Source organism: Podarcis muralis, chromosome 17, assembly GCF_964188315.1.
Source record: "Podarcis muralis chromosome 17, rPodMur119.hap1.1, whole genome shotgun sequence".
Classification (NCBI taxonomy): Eukaryota; Metazoa; Chordata; class Lepidosauria; order Squamata; family Lacertidae; genus Podarcis; species Podarcis muralis.
The window spans coordinates 40,530,321-40,543,006 of NC_135671.1; the positions used below are offsets into that span (position 1 = coordinate 40,530,321).

The window sequence follows — 12,686 nt, forward strand, 5'->3', positions numbered from 1 at the left end:
CAAGTGCAAGTAGATAAATAGGTACCGCTTTATAGCGGGAAGGTAAACGGCGTTTCCGTGTGCTGCGCTGGTGCTGGCTCGCCAGAGCAGCTTCGTCACACTGGCCACGTGACCCGGAAGTGTCTCCGGACAGCGCTGGCCCCTGGCCTCTTAAGTGAGATGGGCGCGCAACCCCAGAGTCGGTCACGACTGGCCCGTACGGGCAGGGGTACCTTTACCTTTACCTATTCAGGGCATGTGGGTTGAGAAGTTTTGTGGGACTGTATCTTCTGAAGGCAGCTCAGAATAGCTTTTGATTTTAAGAAGCAAGACTCTTCTGTTCAGTCAAAGCTTATATATTCTTTAACACACACAGGTCACCTAATGAAGGGTGTTTGTTGCTCAAAGCACACTGATCTGTTGGAAGCAATTATGCTACTTACTCCCCCCAAAAAAGAAATTGCTTTTGAAAATAATAAAACTGTTACAACAATAACTTGGAACAAGTCTGGTTATGCAATACAATCTTCACAAAAAACCTTTACCTGGACTTTGTAGTGTCATTTCAAGCATATTCTTAAGACATTAATGGTTAATATAGCCTCTCCACAGACAAATTGGAGAGTTGGTGGGAGAGAATTGTTATCTTCTTCCCTTACCTATGAAAAGAAAGGAGACTGAACCCAGTTATGGACTGTTCTTGTGCTGAGCTTTACAATCCACACATCAATACAGTATTCCATATTTTTGCCTGGAAAGCCCAGGCTGAAATGGTGCTTGTGGGGCCTCCTAGCAGCGTTTACACAGTATGGATGCAAAGTATATTTTGAGTGTTATCTTGGTAATCTTTCTAACAACCTTGTAAAAGAGGCCAGTATTAATATCCCTCTGTTGCAAGTGGGGAAGAGAGCCAAGAGACTGCCTTGCCCCAGCTAGGCAATCTAGAAGGTTAATGGTTGATGTGAGTTTGGACTAGGTACTTCCTGGTGTGTTCTCTCTCACACACGCATAGTAATGGCATGAAATGTAAAGAGGGGTTGTGCACCCCCAAACACTCAGGGGCTTGTGATGGACTCTGATGAGTGAACTTTCAGATGGAAAGCTAGCACACAAGCCACAGGACTGACCTGCCTTGCACACTCAGCTTCTCAGCCCACACTATTCACAGATTTGCGGTGAATTTGCAGATTTACAGGTTTTAATCAGCTGCATGGTTATAATCAGAAATTATCAGGATTGCATAGGATTTGACCTGGAAACCTAACCACAAATGTAATGTTTGGGCACCACAAAGAGGTCACAAAGCTTCTCTTAATATAATAATTATTTCTTCCGGCACAACAAGCCAGCCTATAGTTTTCAAAGAGGCCTTATGCCTTCAAGCATTGGATCTTAAATCTATCATTTGCTCTCAGGCTTATTAAAACTGCAAGGCTGTCTCAGATCAAAGTCTGGAAGGGCCACACAGCATAGTGAAGTGGCATGCTTTGAGTGGCACTGTGGGGGCTGGGAATAGGTGGAAGGCAGGAATTGGATGTCTGAATGATGCAAGAGTTTTCAGGCTGTTGGCTCCAGAGACGGGGTTCACAGAGTCATAGAATTGTAGAGTTGGAAACGACCCCGAGGGTCATCTAGTCCAACCCCCTGCAATGCAGGAATCTCAACTAAAGCATCTATGGCAGATGGCCACCCAACCTCTGCTTGAAAACCTCCAATGAACCACCACATCCCAAGGGAGCCCATTCCACTGTCTTAGCAGCTCTTGCTGTCAGAAAGTTCTTCCTACCAGCAGCCTGGAAGGGGCTTGCTGCCAGCTCTTTCCCCTCTGGCCATATTGTTAATGTTCAAAACAGCCACCTCCCAGCCTGCTTTTATTCTGACAAAGAAAAAGATATGAGGGACAGATGCTCTACACCAGGCATGCCCAACAGGTAGATCACTGGACATCCATGATAGATCACTGGTAGATCACTGGCTCCCCCCAAAGAAGCTCAAAAATTTTGGCTCCTGTAAAAAAAGCTCAATAACTTTGACCTGAACCCCCCCCCCCCCAAGGGTGTAGAGCACTGCCAGTTTTTAACTCTGTGAGTAGATTGCAGTCTCTTGGGAGTTGGCCGCCCCTGCTCTACACAACTGGGTGCCAAATGTCTTGTCAGAATGATCTGTCAATTTGACTCCTCGATCTTGAGTTTGTGTTGTCCTCCCTGGAGTCACTTTTCCTCTGTTTCCTGTGGTTGCCTCTGTCCCCAGATCTCAGCAGTTCCTCTGCAGTCTGTTATTAGGACTGACAGTTTTCTGTGTCCTCTTGAGAGGGGGCAAGGCTCAGTGGTGGAGCACATGCAGATGGTCCCAGGTCCAGAATGCAGTTAGAAGTACCTCCTAAAGTTGGTAGAAGATGAGGCTCTGCGGAAAAAGAGAGAGGAAGGCACATCTTTTTCTTGGGAGATTTTTGTAGGTGTTTGCATCTCTAGCATGGCTGTGAAAGAACCTCTGCCCAGGCATTGTGGAGAGCAGTTGGTTGTTAAAGTAAATTATACTGGCCTTGGTAGAACCATAGATCATATGATTCCCTTCTTTTGCTTTGAGTCACAGTACTGCATTTGTGTGGAGGCATTGTGTATGGGAACTAGTGCCATGTCCAACCCCAAAGGCTGCTGCGTCTTGGAAACAGCATGCTTTTCCTCATGCAGATTGGTCTCTTGAGTGGAAATGCACTGAGCTGAGGTTTTCGGGCTGGATGATGATGATGATGATGATAACGCACTGTGAAGCTGCACAGTTGCTTGTCTGTTTTATGACAGTGAGGGCAGGGAATTGGTAGTGGGATTAGGATAAGGGATATTGGGTCGATGAACCAATAGATTGATGAAGAGGCTGCATACATTCAAGTGTAAAGAGGAATCACTACAGTTCTTCAACTGTATTTATGTGTGTATCCAGTGTATTTGCTGGATAATTTCAATATAGATGTTGCAGTTCACCACTTTTTCGTTTTTACACAAGCAAGAGGTATAGAAAATTTAATTAATAAATGGCATAGGAAAATCCCTGCTGAATTAGAACAAGAATCTACAGAGTCCAGCATCCAAGTTCCAACAGTAGTCAGCCAGATGTCCCAGGAAGCCTCAAGTGACAAACTTGTCTCATTTTATGTCTCCCAGTACTGATATTCAGAGGTACAGTGGTACCTCGGGGTACAGACGTTTCAGGTTACAGACACTTCAGGTCACAGACTCCGCTAACCCAGAAATAGTACCTCGGGTTAAGAACTTTGCTTCAGGATGAGAACAGAAATCGTGGAGCGGCGGCGGCAGCGGGAGGCCCCATTAGCTAAAGTGGTACCTCAGGTTAAGAACAGTTTCATGTTAAGAATGGACCTCCAGAACGAATTAAGTTCTTAACCCGAGGTACCACTGTACAATGCTTCTGAACACTGTGTTTCCATGTAGCTAATGTGGCTAATAGTCACAGATAGACCACAAATTTCTCTAATCCCCTTTTAGAGCCATCAACCATCTCAGTGGTAAATATCAATGTTATGCTGAATTGCATTGTACAAAGACCTCTTTCCATCAATCCTCTGCCCTTTCAAGAGAGGGCAAAAATGTTTGTGTCCATATTCTCTGCACTGATCTTTTTCCTAACTTGGTTATCTTTTATTTCTAAACTAAAAAGCCAGCCTCCTGGTCATTTTTGGCTGTAACACACTTACTTGAGATTTGCTTTTGAATAGCAATGCATGGATTGCACTGTTAGTTGCTTTCTCTTTTGGTACATACATACTAGCTCTGATTATTTGTCCATGTAGCCCCATACTGTCTGTTCTGACGGACAGGGAGTGTTCCACAGAGGACACTGGCATCACCTGCTATCAGATCCCTTTTAGCTGAAGACACCGAGGGTTGAACCTGGAGCCACCTGCTTGGATGCAGACACTTGTCACAGACTTGTGGTCCCCCCAGCCACAACACTCTTTCCAGCTCCTGAACATCCTCATGGAGGGGGAGCCGTCAGAACTCTAGTTTTCCAAAGGCAGTCACACTGCAGATTTATATAATGGCTCTGTGGCAAATAATAGTGTTATAAGAAAAAGAAAGTCTTCATTTTGTCTCACAGTACTTCTCAGCAACACTGAGTTTCTAGTTTTTACTGCCACAGAACATTGAGTACTCTACTCAGCACTGACCCAGAGAAACCCTTTCAGTGAAGTGCACATATTAATTACATATATTGCCTCTTTGGGGACTGTCAGGTGCTTCTTGGGCAATTTTAAAGGCCCAGTGATAAATTTATCCAAATCAGGAGTTAGGCAGGAAAGCCCATTTTTAAAATGCATTTTGGTTTCTATTCATAACACAGTGGTGTCCTCCAGATGTTAATTGCAACTCGTATCAGCCTCAGACTGATGGTCAGGGATGATAGGAGTTGTAGTCCAGCAAGATCTGTAGGGCACCCCATTGACATAACATGCATATAACTGGTGCTGCTTCTTGATTGCCAGCTACTGAACTCAGAATGGAGCAGCAGCAGCAAACCTTAAATATTCCACACTCAGAAAGTTCTGAGACAGAGAATGGCCATGAGGATCTGATCCCAGCCAGAGCTGTTTGTTTTAGACGCTCCCCAGACTGCCCTTCAAATCAGCTGTCCCCTTTCTCATTCTGTGACACTCCCTGCCTGCCAGCAATCTATTAGTGCTCCTCTTGCTCTGTTTGCTAATGAATATACAGACCAAGGACTTTTCCATTCACTTTATCACCATCTTCTAATCAGCCTATCGGAAAGTGCAGAACGAAGCTTTCATTCAGCACGCTCTTTCTCTCTCTTCCCTCCCTCCCCAGCTTGTGGAAAGAGATCCTTAGGAGAGATCCTTCCCCCCCTCCCCTCCCCCCATCCCTTCCTCCTGCCTCATTGCTTTTCCCAAAGCCTCTGGCCAAATCTCCGCCAAACAACAAAAACCATCTGTTGATATCTGTGGCCAGCACAACCGCATTCCTCAGGCTTCGGATGTGCTGGAGAGGCTTGGGGTGGGGGTCTGTTTCTGATAAAGCAATTGCAGCTGTTCAGATCAGGCCAGGATTGCTGTCCTGCCATGTGCTGCAAGATGTCCCCAAGGCAGATAAATTAAGAGATGGGTGGCAGGATATTTATCACTGGAAATGAGACCAGGAAGAAATAGCTGTTCTCCACCCACGAGTGCTATTTAGGAACCCGGAGGAACTCTCTCCTGCTGGGATGACCTCATCCATTGCAAGGAATCTGCTCCACCCTAATACTCCTACAGTCTTTCTCAACTTCCACAGAGCAGGAAGTGCCTTCATGGCATTTGGCTCCCAAGCAAGGCATCCTTGGCTGCTTGTGGACAGGGACACAAGGGGAGGTGGGTGGACAAGGAGTGTCCATGCTGTATGTACAAAGCTCAGATCGGGATCAGGCCTGCAGGGACATAAGTGGGTTAATGCAGAAATCAACATCTAGCAGGGCTCTGGCATTTGCCTCTGGTGTTCCAGACACGCGGCAGATTCTGGCTCTTGAGTTCAACAGACTGGCTGAATCTCTGCTGTAAGCAGAAGGATGCCCCCATGTCTAAGTTGGAGCAGGGGCTGATGACTGGATGTGCACAGCGCCAACCACCACGTCATTGTCTTTCAGACAATGCTAGCCATTCCTAGCAATGGTAACATTACTCTTTAAAGCACCTTTCCCCCCAAGGCGGGGATGCAAGTTCCGCCCCCCCCCCTTTGTTCTTGAGATGCTTATTATGCTCCTATGCAGAGAAATTGTGTTGGTTCCGATCACCACTGAAGGAGTGATGACATACCCTCCAACATTTCTCCAGGGAAAATAGGGATGCTCTAAATAATCATAATCACAATCATAATACCCAGCCCATCTGACCGGGTTGCCCCAGCCACTCTGGGCACCTTCCAACATATATAAAAACATAATAAAACATTAAACACTGAAAAAAGCTCCCAATATAAGGCTGCCCTCAGAACATCTTACCATACCCTCCAATATTTATCCAATGAAAATAGGGACGTCCTAAAGAAAAGCGGAGGGACATGGGCTTGCCGATCAGAAGGTTGGCAGTTCGAATCCCCACGACGGAGTGAACTCACGTTGCTCGTTCCCTGCTCCTGCCAATCTAGCAGTTTGAAAGCACAAAGTGCAAGTAGATAAATAGGTACTGCTCTGGCGGGAAGGTAAACAGTGTTTCCGTGCGCTGCTCTGGTTTGCCAGAAGCTTAGTCATGCTGGCCACATGACCCGGAAGCTGTACGCCGGCTCCCTCGGCCAATAAAGCGAGATGAGCGCTGCAACCCCAGAGTCGTCTGCAACTGGACCTAGTGGTCAGGGGTCCCTTTACCTTTTTAAAGGAAAAGTGGGACATTCCAGGTTCAGGTCAGAAACTGGGACAGCTTCTGTAAATCTGGGACTGTCCCTGGAAAATATGGACACTTGGAGGGACTGTGATGATAACCCCTTCCTCAAGTTGGCTTTTGCGTATGTGTCAGGGAGAGAAAGAGAGAGAGAGAGCTGTCTGGATTGCTTAGTTCCTCATTGTAGGGCACAGGCTGCACAACACATCAGGAAAGGCTGAAAATGATTAGACATCTTTTAACTCTGATAGATGCCATTTTCAATTAAGCTGGGTATAGGGCAAGGTTCAAAGTCCCAGTCTCGGATGGATTTAAAAATATATTGTTCAAAATGAGTGTGTTTTTGAAATAATTTGTTGCAATGACTTAAAATATCTCTTCTGAGAATACAGCAATGTTAATCAACACAAGTCAATTCCCTCAGCCTCCCTTCTCATTTGGAAAGAAAAGGGATTTGTGTGTTTAATTGATTTATAAGGTTTGGAGAACCGGTGGCCCTCCAAATGTTTTTGGATTGCAGTTCCCATCATCCTTGACCATTGGCTCTGCTGGTTGAGGCTGATGGGAGGTGATAATTCTGTCCCTGATTTATATCAGTTAGGTGCTCCGTGTGTAGAATGAATGATTTGACCAAAGGGACTGGGAAACAATCACAGGTGGAATGAAAGAACACTCCATGCTTGCCCTACTTCAATGGTGTTTTTTGTTTCCAAAGTTTAGACCTCTAAAAGTCTGCTGAAAGTTGGGTGGGGAAGCAGTTTTTCCGGTGGGAAGGAGAAACGTGGGGGTTTAACTGTAAAAAAAACTAGACAAAAGCTACAGCTATAAGGTTAATAGGATTATTTTTTCAAATCCAAATAATTTTTATTGGTTTTAAAGGTTAATAGGATTATAAACACTTTGGAAAAGTAGTTTTCCCAACTTCCTGTCCTGGATGTGTTGAACAGATCTATGTCTGCATCTTGGGATGCTTTTAAGGTCAAGGAATCCTTTCCGATTAAATGTGAGTAGGTCAGTCCAGAAGTAATCAGGGGCAAATGGAAAGTGGAAGAGAGCTATTTTTAAACCTACAGTCAGATTTTAAAAAGGAACCTGATTGAATGTGAAAATGGAAGTTAGGATATTTTCTAAAGGATGCAAAGGTTGCAAAATGCTATCTCCTTCTAGCGTCCCTGTTCCTATGGAAGAGGCAAGACACTCGTGCCAGTGAGCAGAAATGGAGCTGGAGGCCGCCCCCCTTGGTCAGGTTCAGAGGAGGGGCATATCAGGGAAGCAGCGTGCATGCACTGTTTTTAAAACGTGAAGGGGACATCTGACTTGATGTCTAAAGGGTGGGAAAGACGAGCTTTTTCGAGGGTTCAGCTTGGTGGAACATAGCTCTGCAGTCAGGCTCACCTCTGAAGGGCGGCTAGGAAACCTTTATGTCATCATCTCCCCCTTTCCGCATTTCTGTGTCTGACACACTCTTCCTTTTTTTCTTCTGCTTTTGATAGAACAGACTTTAGAATTGTGTGTTCTCTTCCCAGCCCTAAAACTTCCTTAAGACTGAGGATATCATCGACTGGTGCGGTACTCCCCATGCCTTGCCTTGAGGCAAGATGGCTCCATTTATCTTATCTGTGAACCACAGGGGATCTGCATAACCCACTCAGGGGGTCCAGGGCACCATTCACATAACAAAAACTACCACAGAGATACCAGCATTTTCCAAAATAGGAGCTCCATGGCTTGACATTTGAAAAACAGGGGGTCTGTGGTACTTAGCTAATTGGGAACCCCTGCTCTAGGACAAGACAAATGAGCAGCCTAACTTCAAAATGGTCATTGCCCTGGTGAAGCACCACGAGTAATCCAGTGGCTTTATTTGCATGTCACTTTAAACCACAGTTAACCTTCATTGTGGTACAAAGTGAAAGCGCAGCATGCTGGTATACACTGCTGAAATCGCAGGCATTTTAGTATGGCCCCCTGCTCTCAGAAAGAAGAATCATGGTTTGTCTTTCTGCAAACAACAAAGCACAGGCTACAGTATAAGCACATTTTGTTTTTGACTTACTGCTTATTGTTTACTTGGGGAAAACAAACCACAGATTTAAGGCAAACCATGGCGGAACAGAGAAGGAGTGAAGTGGCTGCAATTCTTTCTCTGCTCACCTTTAAACTATAGTTAAATTTAACTACAGTGGTACCTCGGGTTAAGAACTTAATTCGTTCTGGAGGTCCGTTCTTAACCTGAAACTGTTCTTAACCTGAAGCACCACTTTAGCTAATAGGGCTTCCTGCTGCCACCGTGCAATTTCTGTTCTCATCCTGAAGCAAAGTTCTTAACCTGAGGTACTATTTCTGGGTTAGCAGAGTCTGTAACCTGAAGCGTCTGTAACCTGAAGCATCTGTAACCCGAGGTACCACTGTATAGTGATGTGCAAATGAGGACAATGCAGCAACATTGATCACACATTGCCTCTCAAGGTAATCACGTGAGTTGCTTGTGGAGTTGAGCCATCCATAACCAAAGCAGACCTCCTGATGCAATAGGTCATGTCTGTTCTGTTCTCAGCCAATTCCAGCTTTTGCGCTTCTCATATTTTTCTCTAGTTTTGCGAATGTAGTGACAACTTGGTTCTAACTTGTTTTTTATTTATTTCTGTTGAGCCAGCTGTCATCCAGTGAGGGAGTGTACCAACTTTTGAGCCACTCTTAGCATTTTCAAATGAGTGCATTCATAAGATTGTACCTTTGTGGTCTGCATGAATTAACCCAGGGCAACTACCACCCTCCAAGTTGTGTAATGATCACACATTACTTATACACAAGATTGCATCCTTGATTCTTGTTCATGATGTGAACTGGAATTTCCATTCCCTGCATCAGTATGCCTTGGGTGATGGGAAAGAGCCAGACTTTTACTACTCTTTTCTGTGTACAACAGGACTGTGATTATTTCTTCATTTCTAAAAACAATATTGTATTTTTTTAAAATAATAATAATTATATACCACCCTTCATTATAAAATTCCAGAGTGGTGTACAGGATACAATTGCACACCAGTAAATTACTGTAAAATAATTAATGAAACAATCTACAGTAGAAAACATATTACTTAAAGCTAGGGACTAAAAATTAGCAAATGCTTGGTTGAATAAACAAACAAACAAATAAACAGGTCTTTAACAAGTGTCAAAACACAACTAAGGATGGTAATTCCAGAAGCTGGGTGCCAAAACAGAAAAGACCTTCCAAAACAGGGGTGCCAACTTGAATAAAATATTGGGGGGGGGGGTAATCCCCACCCTACATAATTGATCACATGACACGCCAAACGTACAGTATTTGAATGACAATGCCCATCAACTGGGGGGCAGCCCCCTCAAATATTTTATTGGGGGGGGCAAAGGGACCTTGGCCCCTAGGAGTTGGCTCCTATGCTCCAAAAGATGCACATGAGCAGGTAAAAAAGGAAGCAGGAAGCAGTGTTCAAAATCAGCCAGGCACATTTTGCACCTGTCTATCAACCACGTGCGACCAAGTGATGATGCCTGGGAGCCAGGATGACGCCTCACATCTCCACCATCTGGAGGTGCATGCTTGGGGATCATTGGATCTTGACTGTTTTCACACACTAGTACCACATCCTGTAGAATTCTATCAGTTCTATTTTATCTGCACAATTGTAATGAATTTCAGTAACCAAAATGCTTTTTCTGTGCAGCCTGAATAGGCACAGTCACCATTAAGAAAAAGAGGTCGGAACAGGCCAGTTTCTATGTGGCCTGTCCCTGGATCAAGTGACTTTTCTTCTTTAAGCTCTCAAAGTTCTTAACCTAGCTCAAGGTTATCATTTGAACTAGCTGGATGTTTAACTGAGAATCACTCGCAATCAGTCCATCATGAGAAAAATAAGATGTTAGAGCTGTCTTACCCAAAAGTGGCAACTAGACATACCGTTTTGGTGACTGTAACCTTGGTTTAAGGAGCATTTGATGCATCATTCATATATCTGAATTTCTAACACTGGCAGGAAGGCATGATTGGTAGATCTTAGTAAACAGCCAAGTCCGTACGGAAGAAGGTGGTCCTTTTGATAACCAGATCCCAACTTGTTTGTTGTTATTATTATCAATAATTTGTTAACCACCAACCATCTCAAGGCAATGTACAGTAAAAACAGCAAAAAGACAGTTAAAAAGACAGCCAAGACATTTAAAACAAAACAAAAGCAATACAAAGCAAAACATATTCCATGGAAAATACACATTTATCCAGCTAGGAAAGCCTGTTGGAACAAATATGTCTTCAATGGTTTCTGGAGCATGAAAATAGTGCTGCCTGTCTTATCTTGACAGGAAGGCTATTCTACAGAACAGGGGCAACCACACTAAAGGCCCTGCTCTGAGTTAATCCAGTGTGGGTATCTAAATCTTTGGAACTTTTGGGAGAAACTTCTCTATGGGTTGCAAGGTTCTACTGAGATAATGCCATCTCTCAAGCAACCAGGTTCAGAGCTACATAGGGCCTTATAAATTACAGTGGTACTTTGGGTTACAGACGCTTCGGGTTACAGACTCCACTAACCAGTAAGTTGTTGCTCCAGGTTAAGAACTTTGCCCCAGGATAAGAACGGAAATTGCGCACCAGCGGCAGCAGGAGGCCCCATTAGCAAAAGCACGCTTCAGGTTAAGAACCATTTCAGGTTAAGAATGGACCCCTGGAACGAATTAAGTTCTTAACCTGAGGTAACACTGTAGTAACATCACATTGAACCTGACTTGGCAGCAGACTGCCAGCCTGTGCAGCTCCTTTAGCAAAGGTATACCAACATGCTTGCAGTAGCTCCCTCCACTCAGCAGCCTCACCACCAAGTTGTGCACAAGCTGCAGCTTTTGCACCAGCCCACATACATCATATTGCAATAATCCAGTCTTTGAGATTACCAAAGTCTTTGAGATTGCCAGGGGAATTCCAGAGAAGTTGAAGCTAGGAGATAGTGACTGATCTAAAAGCCCCTGCTGTGTATTTTGTGTCTGAGCATTTATCAAAGTTACCCATTGGGGGGGTGGGGGGACTTCTGTGCCCTTGGGCAGCTTCCATTCATTTCAAAGGGGCTTGTGCAAGAGAACTTCCCCATTGAACTGTGCCCATGGGTCAATTTGGTCTGCTTCTTTCTCTCTTTTTCTTGCCCTTATATATTGTTTTCTTTGTTAGTGTTTTGAATCTCACACCTGAATATAGAATATTGTTTGCAATCTTGTGAAATTATATTTAATAAAATTAAAAAATTAAAAATCCACTAAGGAGGGATTATCAGAATACAGTAGTGGCTTTATGCAGTATCCATAGAACTATACCTATACAGTATCATAATTCTGTGGGATCTTAGAAGACAATGCAGAATGAGGGACCGAGCACAGAATTCAGCTTCCAAAAGAATCTTAGCTTTAGCTGAAAGAGGAGGGGAAACTAGTCCTATTGGCTGCAAATATATGACTGAAACTGTGCCAAATGTGAGCCAGTGTGGTGCAGTGGTAGAGTGTCAGACTAGGAGCTGGGAGACTTGGCCACAGAACTCACTTCCTCTCAGCCTAACCTACCCCACCGGGTTTTATGGAGATTAAATGAGGAAAAGGAGACCCATTTTCACTACCTTGAGTTCCTTGGAGAAAAAGGTGGAAGATAAGTGTAATTTTAAAAAATGCTTTCACAATCTCAAAAGAAAGAGGAGCTGCCAAGTATGATCTCTAGTGACTGTGGACGAGGCTTCTTTGCAACTTTTTGCCCCTTCCTGTGATGTATAAACTCATAATTGATTTGCATAATTCTGTTTGCATAATTTGTACAGATTGCAGAACTCAACTTTTCTTGATGCAGAATTTTAGCATTTGCAACACAGAGCACAAGCAACCCTCTGCGTCAGTTCTGGGGTGTGTGTGATGCATCGGCACAAGCCTTCAGCTTGTATGTATTCACGCTTCCCATCAGACTTTCCTTCTGGAGTGCAGGGTTGTACACGTCATTAACGGCTGCCTGAGCCATTGGAGCAGCAATAGCACTTCTCGGTTGCTGCATCTGGACTGTATAGTCTCTGAGTTGCTTGAAAACTACTCCAGCTCTGACTCTGACTCCAGCTACAGCTACAGCTGCCTCCCACTGTGATGTGCTGCTCAAGCCCTCATGTGTCTCAGCCTGCCTGCTGTCTCTTGGTCCCCCATTCATCTGTTGTTTGGGGATATTCTTCATTTCCCATTCTTCTTAACATATTAACGCAGAGGTTTTTAACCTTTTTGAGTCCCTTGACCAACTACACTCTTTATGTGGCACCCCTGTGGG

At 44.3% G+C, this 12,686-nt stretch overlaps 1 protein-coding gene across 2 annotated transcripts in view; it reads left to right on the forward strand.

Annotated features, from left to right (window-relative positions):
* Nucleotides 1-12,686, forward strand: part of S1PR2 (sphingosine-1-phosphate receptor 2) — a 53,838-nt gene that overhangs the window by 1,260 nt on the left and 39,892 nt on the right. The gene's annotated exons all lie outside the window — the stretch shown is intronic.